The sequence below is a fragment of the Pollicipes pollicipes genome, unplaced genomic scaffold (assembly GCF_011947565.3).
Source record: "Pollicipes pollicipes isolate AB1234 unplaced genomic scaffold, Ppol_2.1 Scaffold_6686;HRSCAF=7923_pilon_pilon_pilon, whole genome shotgun sequence".
NCBI lineage: Eukaryota > Metazoa > Arthropoda > Thecostraca > Pollicipedomorpha > Pollicipedidae > Pollicipes > Pollicipes pollicipes.
The window spans coordinates 34236698-34253519 of record NW_023596921.1 but is presented as its reverse complement, the minus strand read 5'-3'; the positions used below and the strand labels follow the sequence as shown (position 1 = coordinate 34253519).

General features: G+C 57.0%; 1 long non-coding RNA gene across 1 annotated transcript; it reads left to right on the top strand.

Annotated features, from left to right (window-relative positions):
- The first annotated feature begins 1901 nt into the window (after positions 1-1901).
- LOC119107282 (uncharacterized) lies at positions 1902-16694 on the top strand. The gene is made up of 3 exons (XR_005095228.1): positions 1902-2011; positions 4801-4888; positions 16614-16694. It is a non-coding gene; the product is annotated as an uncharacterized LOC119107282 (long non-coding RNA).
- The last annotated feature ends 128 nt before the right edge of the window (positions 16695-16822 follow it).

The following is a 16822-nucleotide window of genomic DNA, read 5'->3' as shown; positions in this document are numbered from 1 at the left end:
GAACCTTGGCTGAGAAATCCGTGAAAAGCACCGATCTGAGTGACATTGGAAAATCACGATGTCACGGTTACCACTGATTTGTGACGTCAGCGCAAATATTATATAGTTTGTAGCATATTTGTGCCACCTGTTAGAATCCATCCTGATTAAAGCCATTGCGTTTGGAAGCATTTTATGGTTCGACGTGCTCAGGCAGCAAAACGTCAATGTTTCGAGATGCGTTCCACATAAACTCACGCTGCAAACGTCAGCGAGTACAGACCAATACTAAGCTTCGAGATTCGCCCAACTGTGATGGTTCGCGTAATTTGTTTCTATTTTCGCAGTTTTGTCACCAAATAGCTCGCAAAAGTGTCAACTTTTGTCACCAATCATACCCGGTAAATCGATGGCTTTTTCACGCTTGGCACCTGCCTTAATAATGCCGCCATGAAAGGCAATCCCACAAGAAGCGTTGCTTCTCTTAACTGATCCAAAACGCACTGTGCCAGCCGCTTTCGTTCAACAAACGTTCAACTAACTAGTGGCCATTAACCAAACAGTCACTTCATTTACACGGGTGGTTCCAAGGTTAACGAGCACACTGGATGTTCAGTATTTTGCGGTGAACATACTATATAAATCATCGGTTACCGGATAGCACCTCAGATTATTTGCCTGAAAAATTTGCTCTTGCGTTAGAACACATTCAACAACACGATCAAACAGTGAGGACAATAGTGACCTCTTCAGATGCCAAGGCAGCTGTACAATCACTTATCGATCCAGATTATCACCATCTACTTGTCAACATCGCCGAGCTCTATCATATATTACAAACCTAGGATACGCACACAACTTTTGTGAATTCTAGGACACAGAGACATCCCGGGTAATGGACGGGCTGATAAACTAGCCAAAGAAGCTTTGAAAGCCCACCACACCACAAACGTCCCAGTCGATCAAACATCTATGCAGTCTTCAGTTCACACACTGACAAGCATTTTTGGCTGCGACGATGGACAGACGCCACCAGGACACAATTTCATGACAATGAACCCGACGTTACGCCTTGGCCAGTACCGTAAACATTTGGAAGAGAAGGTGTTGGCTCATCTAAGAATGGATCACACTACACCGACACACAGCCAAGTATGCTTGCAACACCGTCGTGCCTATTTTCAGCCGGGCAACCATCCACTTTCGGCAAACATATCATCATGGAGTGCACCAAACGTTCTTGCTCAAACATTCCTCACCTGCTAGACCTTTTCAACTTCCTCAGACATACCGACCTGCTCCAGGCAATGCAAAAGTCAATCACAAAGGTTTCTTTTTTTTACTCACTTAACCACATTGCTCATTCAAAATCATATTCTCCAGGTGTGAAAGGGACCGAACGGCCCGGAGCGCCTCAAAGGATACAATGAAACTGAGGTGTGTTGCATGTTTGCAGTTGACGTACTTCTGTGTGAGTGCTGCCACGATTGGTCTTTTAACATGTCTCATCTCCTTACCTGATCGATTTGATACTCGGAATAGCCATTCCTTGTTGGAGTGCTTTAAACGTCAATACATACATACATACATACTCCTAACGCACGGCAATGGTCCTGCCTACTGCATTGGGACGCGAGCTCGTCAAAGACGTTCGGACGCGAGGCCGTTTTCTCAAAAACGCGGCGGGCCGGCCAGTAGAAGAGGAGGGTCTCGAGGACCCACCAGGATGCAACAGCAAAGCCAGTCCAGCGTCGGCAGCCCTGAACCCCTCGGAACGGCGCTGGCGGGATCTCCGCCCCCCGCCGCGGGCGCAGCCGGCGGCAGCAGCTGCCTGTCGCCAGCTGACTGTGCCGCCAGGTGGCGCGGCCGGCGGCGCGCCACGCTCGGGCGCGCGGGACGCCAGTTCGCGCCGGCGCCCGGCAGGCCGTACAGTGTGTGGGTGTGGGTGGGGGCTGCCGCGCACCGCTGGCGGGCACTGGGAACGCGTGACGCGCTATGGTGCTGGTGTACGCTGTCCGGGAGCGCTAGAGAGGTAAGGTGGCTGTCAGTATGTTGCGGCGGATGCCGCCCCGGCGCGCTGAGATCGGACCGCCGCCCGGCGGCCTACGCTGGCGGCAGAGTTGTACGGCTGCGAGGCAGATGTCACAGCAAGGCCACTTGACAGTTCTAGTTTGGCCCCCTCCCTCCCGCCTGCAGCTGCATGCAGGCCCTGGTGACGGCAGCAACAGCTGGTGTTCGAACTTTGCATCTGTGACAGTCGAGGTCGTGCCGCCAGGGATGATTGGAATCGGATTTTAGAGCAGGAGATTGAAGGTAGTAATTCTATCTCATTGTTTCCGCCGTAGAGGTCGCTTGCAGGGGCGGGCAGTTATAACAATGCCCCAGTTCCCTCCCTAGCAGCGCCGATTGAGGTCCTCCCTTAGCAGTGGAGCTGCAACATTGTGGTCCTCCCTTAGCAGTGGAGCTGGTCCTCCCTTAGCAGTGTGCAGGCCACCGGCAACGCCTCTGGTGAAGTATTGATCTTGGCTCGTCGTTGTGCGGCGGGCACCTATCGTTCCACAGCTGTTCTCCAGCGAGTAGTATCTGGGCTCGAGTAGTGGGCATTCGCTGGTAATCACTATGTCTCTTTGGACCCCTCGTTGTGTCGTAACGGAACAATTGCGTAAAATGCACAACATTTCAACTCGCCATCATCATTATCACTCATCATCATCCATTGCTCCGTCATTCCATTCATCATCACACATCATCGTCCCATCATATCACCCTATCGTGGAGTCGCGAGAGTCGGGATGTAGAAATTCTACTGACTAGAGGAACCGTGGTGATATAGATGTTACGAAAGCGGTTCAAGCATCTTTCAGTAACCGTTTATCTGATTATGCGCTCCGGAGTACACGAGTCAGGTGATGTAAACAACGATTAGTTCATCTCGCAGAAGCGGTTGCTCCGGCGTTGCTGTCCCAGTTCCTCGGCAAAAATAGCCAGGTTGTACAGAACACCGGTACAAACCGCTCGGAAGACAAGTGCAGTGGAAAACATCACTGCTGATTCATTGCGCGCGCAGCAACAGAGGCACGGACGTCCGCTGTTCAAACGACACCAGGCCGCACCCCGGTTGTCGTCAAAGATGGGATGATTCCCCAGGGGATGGCACAAATGCAGGCTCGCCTTCAGAAGCAGCTTTCGTCCGAAGAGACCCCAAAATCAGAGCTCCCCAGCCGAGACATGATGGGTGTGACACCACATCCATGCTATGCTACACAGCGAAACGGACATAGTCAGCTGTGCCTCAGGCTGTCTGAGGCTCGTGCCTCCGCCGGCCCTAGCACAGCGCTCGCGCACACGCCAACACCGACTGCGCGTTTGCCACGGCGGTGCGCTAGTCCGCTCCGGAATGCCCGGTCGCGGTCGCACGTTTTCGAACTGATGATGATTCTCAGGCAAGCTTGAGATAGATGGGGGACTTGTCCGAGCGTGGCAGGAGCGTGAGTTGGAACGAAGCGACCACGCCCATCGTTACCTAGCATCCGTGTCCGGAGGGCTAGCAGCGTCGCCGTCTGGGGAAGCATTCACTGACGCGAAGCCGCCGTAGAAAGCTGAAGCAACCAGTCGACGACAAGCTTGGCGTCGGCTTCTGCTGACCAGTAGGCCCAGCGTGAGCCGGTGTCTGAACAGATCAGATGTCGTGGGGAGAGCGGGGGAGGAACATGCCGGTCACCATAACTCGCCAGTAAACCCGCTCGGTTGCGGGGCGACCCTGAAAAATGATGGTGTCTTAGTGCACCGGACGACGTCAGCAGAAATTCCGACAATACCAGGTCGAAAAAGCAACGATTTGTAACTCATTGACACTTACCGATAGCTTCTCAGCAACGAAGTAACGATTTGTAGCCCATTTACACTTACCTAGTACGTGCTCCATGATGCTGTCGGATGCCTCAGATTGTCAGTCTGCGATGCCGTCTCCCGTTAGAGGGCGCCGGGGTGGCCGCCGCCACGCCACGACGGAGCAGAACAGGGAGAGTCACCTGCCCCACCGGGTCCGACCGCCCCAGTCGTGGCCCGCTATTCGCCCATGGCCGGTTTCTTTGTTCGTTTTAACTCCCTCTGTTCCTGACAATGGTGATGGAGGTGATGGCTTCAGTTAGAGAGGCGCGAAAATGCGGGGATGCTCCCTGGATTGCCACGCTGGCTGACATGATCTTCATTGCATCAATAACTGCTGCCCCCAGAATTGCTGTTGTAGATATACTTAAGACATTCTTGCCCCCCAGGAGAGCTACTGTATTTCGGGTACAGCGCACATGATTACGTCCCAGAACACGGAGCAGTGTATGCCGTCCTTGCAGTGAGGCCCGACAGTTTTCTGGGTCAGAAGGCGTATTCATCTGATAAACCTGACGGATGCACACTTCCTCAACTAAACATTTGCAGCCAGAACAGGAAGCAGCGTGACCGTCGGATCTGTGGCCGGTGTTGACGTCTGCACCGGCCGATGTTTCAGGGCCGGCTCGTGCCCGCCAGTTGGCGCGATCTAGGCAGCGTCTCCATTCCACCCCGCTCACTCCATCACACCCCTTTTAGACCCAGCCGCTCAGCCGTGGGCAAAAAGCCCCCGGGCCCACGGACCCCTCCGGCGCCGCCGGCACCGCTGCGGGTCCAGGGAAGGGGACTGGAGGGCGAGGGCGCATGTGCGTGGAAGCGGCCGGTCGGTCGTATTGATTGGGCGGGCGGCGGCGCGGCGCCAGACCAGAGCCCGCCCGACGCCGCGCCGAAGGAGCGCCCGCCGGCCGCCGCTGACCCGCCCTGGGCCCGCAGGTCGTCACGTGACCCCAGCTGACCGGAGCCGACCCGAGGGCAGGTCAGCGCCTGCGACGCTGCGCCACCCGCCGCCCCCATGTCGAAGGTAAGCGAGGCGGGAGGAGCACCGAGGTGCGTGGGCGGTGGCTGCGCGCTGTTTTCGTGCGTCTCGTTTGATAATCCGGAAGCAGACGCACTGCAAACGCGCCGGCAAGACGCCGCTGATGTCGCGCGTTCTGGCAGGTTTTCTGGCAGTGTTGGCTCCGTCGGGCCGCTCGGTCGAGGCGGACGTGGCTGGGGTGGGGCTGGGCAGTGATGACGCGCGGCGAGACAAAGTTCTGACGCATTTATCAAGGCCGCGCCTTTGGGGCGTGTACATGGCCGGGTAGATCCGGGATGTTTTAGCAGGTCATTCGTCACTCATGTTGACAAACCGACCCGACTCCTTTCGATACGCTTGCGTTTGAATATATCGCGCAGGTCAGCTCAGGTGCCCGAAGTTCGTGTTAACGGAAATCAATACACCTTCCGATCACTGGAACCGGGCGCGTGCCATGCTCACCTAGGCCGGCTGGTGGGAAGCCAGGCGTGATGATCTCATAGATTTCGCTCTCATACATGATATATTCTCGTCATGCAGGTCACAGTCATCAATTCAGGAATGTGCTTTTGGACCTTTGCTGTTCGCCGGTGCCACCACGCCACATTTGCGTTAGGCCAGGTGACAGTTCGAGGGATTACTGCCGTTTGAAGGGCAGAAGGGGCACGTCTGCTCACGGGACAGGCGTGGGTCAGGGCTGGAGGGCACACCGAGCTGCAAAAGCGGCATCTAGAAATGTCTCCGGCGGCATCCAGAGGCGGCATCTAGAAATGTCTCCGTACTGTTCTGACGACTTTGAGCATGCCTGCTGTCCGGCGGCACGCTCCGGCAGGTTTACCGGGTCCACTAGTGGGATAATTTGAGACTTGACGTCGTGACTCTGTACTTTTATCGCGTCATTCTGCAGCCCTAATCGGTTTCGGTTTTGCAATGCGCTTCCGCGAAATGCCCGCGTCTTTTGTGGGTCAGTCAACTGTCACGGAACTGCAGACGTGGCAGGAATACCTCGCGTTCAACGGGCGTCCCAACCCGCTTGCCCGGCATCCCGACCCGAGCCGACCAAGCGTTAGCTACGCTTCTGAGGCTGCCTTCACGTCTGACGGCAGCACCTGAAGCCAGTGCCTAACAAGTGCTCGACGATTGGGCTGTGAAATGCTCCGCAACCGCCTCGGCTCCTTTCCAGGCCCATGGCCAAACGAGCCGGTCGAAACTGGCCGATCGAGACTGGCCGATCGAGACTGGCCGATCGAGACAAACCGAGACGAGAAATACAGATTGTGTATGTAGAACGCGATGGAATCTTTCGAGACCGAAGGCCACCGCTGTGACGGCCTAAGCTCACCCGTGCCGGACCGGCACGGCGCTGAAACGGGTCCGTCGGTCCACACCGTCGGCCATGGAAGGAAGCCTTGCTGTGGCGTCAGTCAATCGTCCAGGTTCTGTCCACATCATCCCGGGATGCTGCAACACAGTTTACGAAGAAAACCGGCATTCGTTGTGTGGTTTCGAGAGACGCGTATTAAATAGTGTGTCAAATGTGATTAAGCTAAGATTTCGAAACGACATAATCACGACATAATCACGACGGGCGTTCAGTTTGACAACAGAAGAACCATTCCCGTAATTGCTATTATGTGAGAGGGAACTGGGAGAAGCAGTGATTCTCCCGGAGCCCTCCGAGGAGGGCACCCGCCGGTCTGCAGCCTTAGCTTACAGGCTGCGATTCTCTGGCCCGTTCGTCGGCCCGTTCCGGCCGCTCTGGACCGCTGCGCTTGCCCCTGAAGCGCACCATAGCCCCGGGGGGAACCGCGGCGACCACATCCGCGACCGGATTTCTGCTTGGCTGGAGGTGCCCCGGCGAGCGCGGCGCGTGCGACCACCTCCGCCACCGCCCGCTGATCGTATCTCCATACGCCGTCGCCTGCACGGGACGGGTCCTTGTCACGTGTTAATGGCTGGGTGCCGACTTTTTTTGCGGGGTCGGGCGGCGGGCGACCGAGTCGGGAAGGAGCCGCCCAGCCGAGGCGCACCGGGGGACATTCTCACGGTCGGAGCAGCCGGTCGCTTCCGCCGCCGCCGTCTGCGCCCAAAACTGGCGCCGGTGTGAACGATTGGGCGAGCCTGGGGATGCCGTGGACTGCGGTCGGACTGGACTGCGGCTGGACTGCAGTGACGGCGCTTCCTTTGAGGCACTTAAAAGCACGGCCTTACCGAATTTCGTAGAGTGCTTCAGCATCCTTTTCAAAAGTATCACAATACGGCACATTTGATGGCCTCAACTGATGTGTAATCACCTTTGCAACTGCCGAAATTTGTTGTGCTTTTTGTGATAACATGTGCACTACGTGATGCTTTTTCAACTGCATCGTGTTTTGGTTTACCCCATCGAAAACCTAGCGTGGCTACGCCACGATAACTCGGGATCTAAGGCACGTTTGAGTCGACATAAGCCAAGGTTTTGAGCTAAAAGTTTTGGCTAGCACAAAGATTCCGTCTACATCTGGGCCGGAAATCCACATTTATTCCCAATTGTTTGGCATCGCCACCCGCATTTACAACCAGGCATGCCATTGTTTGTAGCGTCGATGCGGGTGAGCAGGTTACGTGAGTTGAGAGCTTACTCAGATTGAGAGTGCGCGGAAAGAGAAGCGTGCATACAGTGGCGCAGTTCACCACGACAATACTGAACAGAATTGCAAAATCTGGTGACCTGGAACCCTTTTTAATTTTAAATTCCATAGACACCTCTACTGGTAGCGACACGTAGAGCCCAACAGCCGTAACTAAATGACAGGACGAGCGGATATCCGAGTGAATGTGTACGGTAGCTAAAACAATTGTTAAATGTCCCAGGGCAAATCATCGTCGATAGCTCATTGATACGCCTGACTCTGTACCCATTAGCTTTTGTGACGTCTGTTAGTCTGTTTACAGCGCGCACACAGCGTCAATGGAGCTGGGACTCGCTCGTCAAATTTAGTCCTCGTCGCCAGTCATGAGAGGCCCCCGGAAGCCCTGGCTCCGCCCTTCCACGCGTAGCCATGCATCTGCCTGGATGGCCAGGCCCATTTCAATGGCTAACCTGCCGGAGCCGGCTGGCGTCGCCACTGTTGGACTGGGTTGAGCATGTGGTAGTCACAGCTGGGCTGCACCATGGGCCGCCCGAAGTGAGCTCGGACTAGTTCCATGTCACGGGGTGTGCCGTGCTGTTGAACTCTAAGGCTCAAGCTAAGCTGTTCGGATTATATTGGGCCGTACAAGTTCATGTGAAATGGCGTTTGCATGACGTGCTAACAGTTAAAATTCGTAGGGGACGAACCCGTGAAGAACGTTCTCCCACTTGTATTAAACAATTTTGTTTTCATTATTCCCTATTTTTTATCATATGTTTTTGCTTTTGTTCTCGGAAAAAATCAAGAACGGGCAAGTACACATTTCATGTCCTGTGAATGTAAGATAAGGAAGGCACACTGCAAGCTCGAGTACTGCGTCGTTATTGGAGCAAATGAGCCACTCGATTCCAAGTTTTTTCCGTTCTGACGTCACGCTGCTGGGTCCGCCGGCCCATTCACTGGTCTGTCCGCTCCACTTCTTGCGTGGAATCTGCGCGCTCGCTCTTTCCGTGCTCGGGACGGACTGATTCGGCGGCACCGGCCGGCCTGGCTAGAAAGCGGCCCTCTGGCCGGCCGCCGCGTGCGTCGCGGCCGCGGCTGGGTCCGGCGGCCGCGGCGGAATGGATGACCGTGACCGGCGGAGAACGACAGCGGACAATGGGGACAGTGACCGGCCGTGACCGGCAGTGGCACAGAGAGAAAACAGCAGGGACCGACAATGCCCGACAGTGGCTGACAGTGGCTGACAGTGACCGGCCGTGATCGGCAGTGGCCAACACTGACTGACAGTGATGCACGGAAACCGAGAGTGACGGACAGTGCCGACTGCGACGGGGTGGTGGAAGCGCGGTTGTCTGCCGTCAACTGATGCGGTCGACGGCACCCACTGATGACACGGCGGCACCCACTGCTGACACGACGGCACCCACTGCTGACACAGCACCCACTGCTGACACGACGGCACCCACTGCTGACGCGACGGTATCCACTGCTGGCACAACGACACCCACTGTCGACACGACGGCACCCTCTGCTGACACGACGGCACCCTCTGCTGACACGACGGCACCCACTGCTGACGCGACAGCACTCACTGCTGACACGACGGCACCCACTGCTGACACGACGGCACCTACTGCTGACGCGACAGCACCCACTGCTGACACGACGGCATCTACTGCTGACACGACGGCACCCTCCGCTGACACGACGGCACCCTCTGCTGACGCGACAGCACCCACTGCTGACACAACGACAGGCACTGCTGGAACGACGGCTGCCGGTCGCAAAAGGGCTCCTGCTGTCGCCGTTGCCGCGGACTGGTGCATCTGTTCGCTGCAGGATAATGAGTTGCTGATTCACATTAACCTCCGCGTCCCGCGCGCGATGACGTCACGGCCAGCTCGTTCGTTACGCTTGTTCTGGGGCCGACAAACATGGGGTACAATGTTCGTCATACGTCATATTTCTGTCTGCGGCAGAAGGTTTTTGTTTTTAGTTTGCGGGAGCTGGATGGAGCTCGTTTCTGGATTTAGTGCGACCCCTGGGAGGGGTCGCACTGAATGCGTGACTCCTTGCGGCGTTATCGGTACAGAATTGCCGTGGTCGATTTTCCCCTGCGTTCGTGAACTGATCATTAGGCCTTAGCATTCTACAGTAGTATATCCACACTTCAAATCAAAGTTTACGCTGACACTGAAATAACAAGGGCTTAGCCATGTATTCGGTTCCAAGAAGCGTAGGGCGTCTTACGACTGGTTGGAGAAAACTGAAGAAAACAAAGATAAATCGCGTAGTTCGCGCCATCATGCTATCAGCCGCAATTTAAGAACCCAACAGGACCTTCAGTTGGCTCGCCTGGTGCAAACGAAGCGGGTTTGCACCCGTGTTGATTGCACCACCTTTGATGACGTAGTTACGCGTTTGGTTGGCGTTCCTCCCGGGCGGCTGCGGTGAAAGTCGGTCCACATCCGCGGGATGGTGCCGGCTTGATCATCATTGTCATTTCAGATAGCATGAAACTTCTTTGGTAGTCCGTTGATACGTTAGGTTATGCCCCCATAAGCGTTTGCGGTGTCTGTAATGTGTTCCGGTGCATACGCACCGTGAAAAGAGCAGAGCCCCGGTCCCATCATCCTAATCTCCCGTCGTAAATCCTGACTGCATCCCGTGAGTGCAGTCCAACACGGGTGACATTGGGTGGCGGTGGAAACAGCCTCCGCGGCTACATCGTCGTCAGATAACCGAAATTGCGTCGCTCGAAGCTCAGCCTTTTGCGCCCGATCCTTCATGTTCCATCATTCATGCTGCATTCGTCATATTCCCTTCTGCCCCTTAGGGTGAAGCATCGGTAACGAATATTTGCTTCAGCCATGTTGACATAACGGAAACAGGAAAGGTCTTAATCTCTGGTCTTCCAGGACTCAATAAAAATATTATATTGCATATGTGTTGCAGGTAGAGGGACAAACGCGATTTCTGTTCAACTTAATGTAGTGTAAGAGTGGGTTTGGTTTTTCAGTTAAGTACAACACCAGGCATGCCACTCTAGCGTGGCGCCACGTCATGTGTCGCGATGACGTTATCACCATGACGTCACCCCTGATGACGTAGTCGCGCGTCTGGTCGGCGTTCGTGCCGGGCGGCTGCGGCGAAAGCCGGCCCCCGTCCGTGGGATGGTGCCGGCTCGATCGTGGCGGATCAGGTCACGTGCTCGGCCAGTCGGTACGGATGACGACGTTTCGTGTCCGGCACGGACCGGGACCTCGCGTTCCTCAGTCGCCACACCGCAAGGCTGTCGGCGAATTGCGTACCTCAAATTCCCGGCGTAGCCGGTCGTTCTAGGCAGGCACTTTAATGCGATAAGGTATACTTGCATGCGTGTTTCATTGTCTTGCTTATGTTTTAACGGATTATATTGCATATTGGTTGATCATTTTTCGTCACGCTATTTGCATTTTTTTCGAAGGCCTTGGCGATGTTTCGCGGTAAGTTGCTCATCACGGTGAACGACGTGCCATTTTATTGGTTCAAATGAGGCCATCACCCTCGGCTGAATTGGTTGCAATGATTGAGAGAGCTCTGCACCGCCATCTGTGACAGTGTTGATTGTCACCCGCATGTCTGCACGAGCATGCGGGTGGTCGTCGACCTCCGACTCCGGAGCCGCCCCCGCACCCATGGCTCCATTTGTCCGCCGGCTGCGGCGCGGCAAGCCCCGCTGACCGCGGAGGCCGCGCGAGCCGGCGGTCGGATCCGGCCCTCTCAGCGCACGCAGCCGACAGACAGCCTTCGGCCGCCGCCTGAGGTCCGCGTCGGCCTCGCGCAGCCTTGCAACGTGTCACGCCGGCTTGGCGCCGTGATCGGTATCGTCCGTGTCGGCGCACGACGCGGAGATATGAGGGGAGGGCCCGCCCCGGGGGAGAGCCCGCCGCGGAGGAGGGGCCGCTGCGGAGGAGGGGCCGCTCCGGTGGAGGGGCCGCTCCGGGGAGGGCCAGCTGCGGAGGAGGGCCCGCTCCGGGGGAGGGGCCGCTCCGGGGGGGGGGGAGGGGCCTCTCCGGGGGAGGGGCCGCTCCGGGGGAGGGCCCGCTCCGGGGGAGGGTCCGCTCCGGGGGAGGGCCCACTCCGGAGGAGGGGCCGCTCCGGGGGGGGGAGGGCCCGCTCTGGGGGAGGGCCCGCTGCGGAGGAGGGGCCGCTCCTGAGGAGGGGCCGGTCCGGAGGAGGGGCCGCTCCGTGGGAGGGGCCGCTCCGGGGGGGAGGGGCCTCTCCGAGGGAGGGGCCGCTCCGGGGGAGGGCCCGCTCCGGGGGAGGGCCCGCTCCGGGGGAGGGCCCGCTCCGGGGGAGGGGGGGGGGCGCTCCGGCGGAGGGCCCGCTCCGGCGCCGGCGGTCACCACCGGAGGCGCCCAACGAGAAGAGGGACGCCAGCTCTGTCGTGATCGATGGCGCCGGGGCGCTCCGCTGCACGAGCACTGCCCATCACTGTGCCGGATTTCTTCCAACTTTGATGCGGCTTTATGGATGTCTTTTTCTAGTCACTGTTTTTGCCCAGGCATGCGCAAAGCATTCCTACAATGTATGCTCGGAAGGAAGGACGGCACGCGTCTCCTGGGGCCGACATTTCTCAAATATATATATATATATATATATATATATATATATATATCTTGTCCCAGCTTAAAGAAGGGTGTAAAAACCTCAGATCACCTCGTTCATCCCGCGTGTGCAGGATGTCCATCCGCGACGAAGGGAGCTCAGCGACGGATGTGCAGTGAGCCTTCGCCTGACTGGGCGCGCCCACCTGCCCGCTGGTGATATTCGGCGCGCTCGAGACTCGCCCTGCGGCCGCTGCCGCCGCGGCCTTGGCCCGGCCCGACCACCGCAGGGCCTGCTGCGGTCACAGCGCAGCGCCAGCCGGGCACGCCACGCCGCCTATCCGGGTCACCTGCTGCCATTGTGTGCACTCAATCATGACGGCGTGCCCCGAGCGCGGTGCTCTTTGAGACAGGCGTCGAGACGAGCGATGTGAAGTGGAGTCCGCTTTTATGCGGATTTTCAGAACTTGTTAGAACTTATCAAGTCATCAACTTATTATCAAGTATCAAATATCAAATATAATTATCAAGTACCAATTTACTTCCAAGTCGGGCTGAATTTTGAACTAGTTACGCGAATGCACTAAAGTTTAAATTTGCATATGCTTCCATCCACGGTTCACTGTTGGGCTAAGTATTAGCATAGCTGGGAATATGTCAAGGTTTTTGTTTCTACCGCGTCATGCCGCGGTGCCTAAAAGTCAGCATTTTTCGCGTGGATTTTCAGTATCAGAATTGAATTACCAAAACCATTTGCGACCCTAGCATTATATGTTTGCATCTGGCGGGTAACGTAATGAAATCCAAAATAGTGCTGTTTCTTGGCGGCAGCACTGGGGAGCGTCCTAACTTGGTACGGGGATCGTCGTAAGCTGATACCGGGACGGTCTTAGTCGGGTACCGGGATCGTCGTAGCTGGGTACCGAGACCGTCCTAGCTGGGTCCCGGGACCGTCGTAGCTGGGTACCGGAATCGTCGTAGCTGAATACCGGGATCGCCCGGGATTCGGCAGGGATTCGACAGAGATTCGTCCGGGATTCGGCAGGGATTCGGCGAGGATTCGGCAGGTCAACCGCCATAATAAGTGCACAGAGAAATTCTGAGTTAAAGCTTTTTCAAAATGCTTTCAAACTCGGCCATGAGCCTGGTAGCAGAGCCTCATTTGACGACGTGATTAATACGCGACCATCACGTCCAACAAACGTGACAATTTTTTCGCATGCTGCACCGTATTTCCTCGCATTATCCTGCCGTATTGCCTGGTTCCGCGGTGCCTTGCAGAGCTGCTCGCCGAGGTAAAACCGGTGCACAGTGCACAGTTGACGCGCGCGCTGGTCGCCACCGTCGCCCAGTTCCGGGGCACGCCGGACATCACGCTGGTCTCGGAGCCGTCATGGGACCGCCACGGGATCGCCCTACACCACCATGGCACAGGCACGCGACGGTTACAGGACGTCACGGGCCGTTACGGGGCAGTCACAGGCCGTCACGGGCCGTTAGGGGCCGGTCACGGGACTGTCATAGGACCTCCACGGGTCGTCACAGGTCACCACTGGGCCGCGGGTCGCCACGGGGTCATCACGGGCCGTTAGGGGCCGGTCACGGGACTGCCATAGGACCTCCACGGGGTCGTCACAGGTCACCACTGGGCTGTCACGGGTCATCACGGGGCCGTCACGGAGTCATCACGGGATCATCGCGGGGCCGTCACGGGGCCGTCACGAGTGGTGACGCCGGACCATCGTTGCGTCAGGCCAAGCTCGGCATGGCTTGAGGCGCCGCCGCACGTCAGGTTGTGTTGTCATACGGCCGGATGGCGAGGTTGCCGTGGGAGACCCCAGCGGTATTTGAGGAGCGCGCGTCGGTCAGGCCGTGTTGTTGTGTTTAGCGGATACCAGCGGGCCTGGCGCGGTCTGAATCGCTCACACGGGACCGATGCCAATCCCCCACTCGTTAGCGGCCGTGATGGAAAAGCTGCGGAACATCTTGGGACAAACATTATTGGCCGGTTGTTGGTGCACGGCCTGCTGTTGGCTCCTTTTTTGCCCACATTTACTTTGTGTGTCAAACAACTTAGCCGCCACAACGAAAGGCACCCTGACCACATTTATGCCAATTAGGTGGTGATTGTTGTAATTTGTGTAGTGTCTCCTTTTTACTTGTATTGTCCCTTAGTGCGCTGCCTTTGTACGCGATGCCTTTAAATTACACGCGTATTGTTGTACATTGACGTGGGTGTTCACAAATCCAATTTGTGGTCACCCCTAAATACATATCGTGTCATGCCATATCGGCACAAGCTCAGCATGGGCCATGAACTTCCATTTATTTGGAACTCCGTTATTGATTCCCCGTTGACGGTTCGCCAGAGCCACCCACCGGTGTGCCCGTCCACCATGCCCTCATTGTGTCCCGCTGTTCCCGTTACCAACTGTCAGCTCTGTCCGGGTCCCCTCCCCTCCGGGTTCGGCGTCATCACGCAGTCGACGACGCGTGACCTGCCCGTCCCCCTCCCCCTCCCCTCCGCCGACCATGGCTCCCTGACGGTGCCGGCCGGCTGGGCTGGCTGCCCGTGGGAAGAGTATGACGGATGCGGTGGCGGCACCATTTAAACTGCACTGCCCTCTGCTGCTGTAGACTAGATTAGACTTGGTCCTTATGGACGCGACCTGACTGGCTGGGAAATAATAGACTAAACATTAATAGACTAGGCGACAAATTAGACGGGCTGGTCGAGAGGTTTCTTGCCTACTAAGTTATAAACCAGATAATGTGCGAGGCCACATACATCATAAGAATTTGAGCATACAACAGGGTCTGCTTAACTTTGCAGTTGACTGGAAATCGGACTGTATTTATAGTATCCTTGATTTAGACAAGACTAAAATGCAGTGCTCTGGACAGTATCAAGTAGACTGGCTCACCCAGTAGACGCGGAGACTCAGTGGATGCGTCAGAACCGGAGTCGGCGGCCACCGGAGGCCGCAACATACCGGGACGGACGTGATATCAGCCAGAGAGCGGCGCCGGTCGGCTGCAAGCACGCAGCCAGGCGCTGCTGGGCCGTCGATGCCGTCAGCCCACCCCCGTGACCTCGGCCGGGGCTGGGTACGGTGACGTGCCGCGCGGAACGGCCGCGGCACCGCTGACGTCACCCGCCGGATGCCGCCCTGGCCTCAACCAGAGGTCTCCGAGGGAAGCGGCGCCTCCGCGTGCCGGTCCTCCTCTGCCTGCTGGACGGACGGCAGGTGCGGAGGGTGCGGAGCGCGGCTCTTCCGCGTGGGGAGAGGGGGGGGGGGTTGGGGTGAGGGTTCGGCTAACACAGGAGGGCTCTGCATCGCGTCGAGAGTGCTGAAGAGGCGGGGAGAATCCACTAGGCCCGCGATGGCAGCCGACTCTCCTCGTCTATCGGCCGGCTCGCTGACCGGCGATGCCCACCTGCGCTGTCTCTTGCGTGGAATTCCTTCAGTCGGCCTTCAGTTCAGTATTTTCTAGACTAAGGCGATGTTCCTGTGGAGTCGAATCCTTGAAAACCGATTTCAATGGCCCTTATACCAGACAGCCAGCGCAAAAAATAATGCTTGAAGCCATTACCAACATATGGAAGAACATCATTGTTAATGACAACGAGCGTTCTGCACTCACTGGCCTTCTACAGGTTTACATCCCACCTTGCCTGCGTGTTTCGACGCAAGCGTAGTACAATGACCTCACGCAGGAAGCGTTGCCAAATGGCTTCAAGGAGAGGGCGTGGTCTAGCGGGCCTGTGACGGTCTCACGTGACGCGCTTCCCCCTGCGTGTGGCATGCTGCCTGCGTGTGAACGCGACGTTTTTAGGCACGGCGGGATGTTCCGTGGTGCGGCCGGACACCGACGGCAAGGTGCTTTTTAGAAGCGCTCGGCCGGCTCACGAGTGCATCAATTGTTGTGTAAACCTCCTGTCATTTTGACATCACAGTTTTGGGGGAAAGCCAACCCTATGAGGTGGTAGTCTGCGCATATAACGCATCGATGCTCAGGTGTCTTGTGGCTGAGCGATCGGTAGAAGCGTCATGAATAACGAATGCCCAAGAAACCGAAGACGGCTTTCTTCTCGGGTTTATATTTAGTCCTGGTTTTCCGCTGTAATCCGATTTGTTAAAACTTCGTGTCGGTGCCGAATTCGTTAATGCCGTTTTGACAGGGACCTGTTTCGAGCGCTGATCTCTGGCTACGACTGCTGCATTCGTTCCAATTCCTTACCGACTAGGCGGGTTTTCTGCCTGTGTACCACTTCTATGATTTCCGGAAAGCGTTGTTTCCGTTTTGTCGTGCTAATAAGATTGTCCCTTGATCGCGCTGGGTACGAACGCCAAGCTGAGCTGAATGTAATTATAAAAGGCAACCTTTCCTTGAAATGCGTCTGAGAGTGAATTATTACGTACTACCGGTAGCAACCACATTGCCATCTGTTTGCACATCGTGTGTGTGTGTGTGTGTGTGCGTCTGTGCTGGTGTCATCTGACCTTGTCCGGTGCCCTTCGGCAGATTCCCGTGCGCGGCTCTCGGCCTGGCGCCAGCGGGCTGCCTCGCCTCTCCCGTCTGCCGCGACCGAGCGGCGCGCTGCCGGCCGCGCCGCGCAGCCCGCCGCCGGCGCCGCCGCCGCCGCCGCCGCTGCCGGAGCCGGCCGCCCCGCTCGCCGCCAGGCCCGGCGACTCGGTGTTGGTGGACGGCGAGCCGGGCACGCTCCGCTTCCT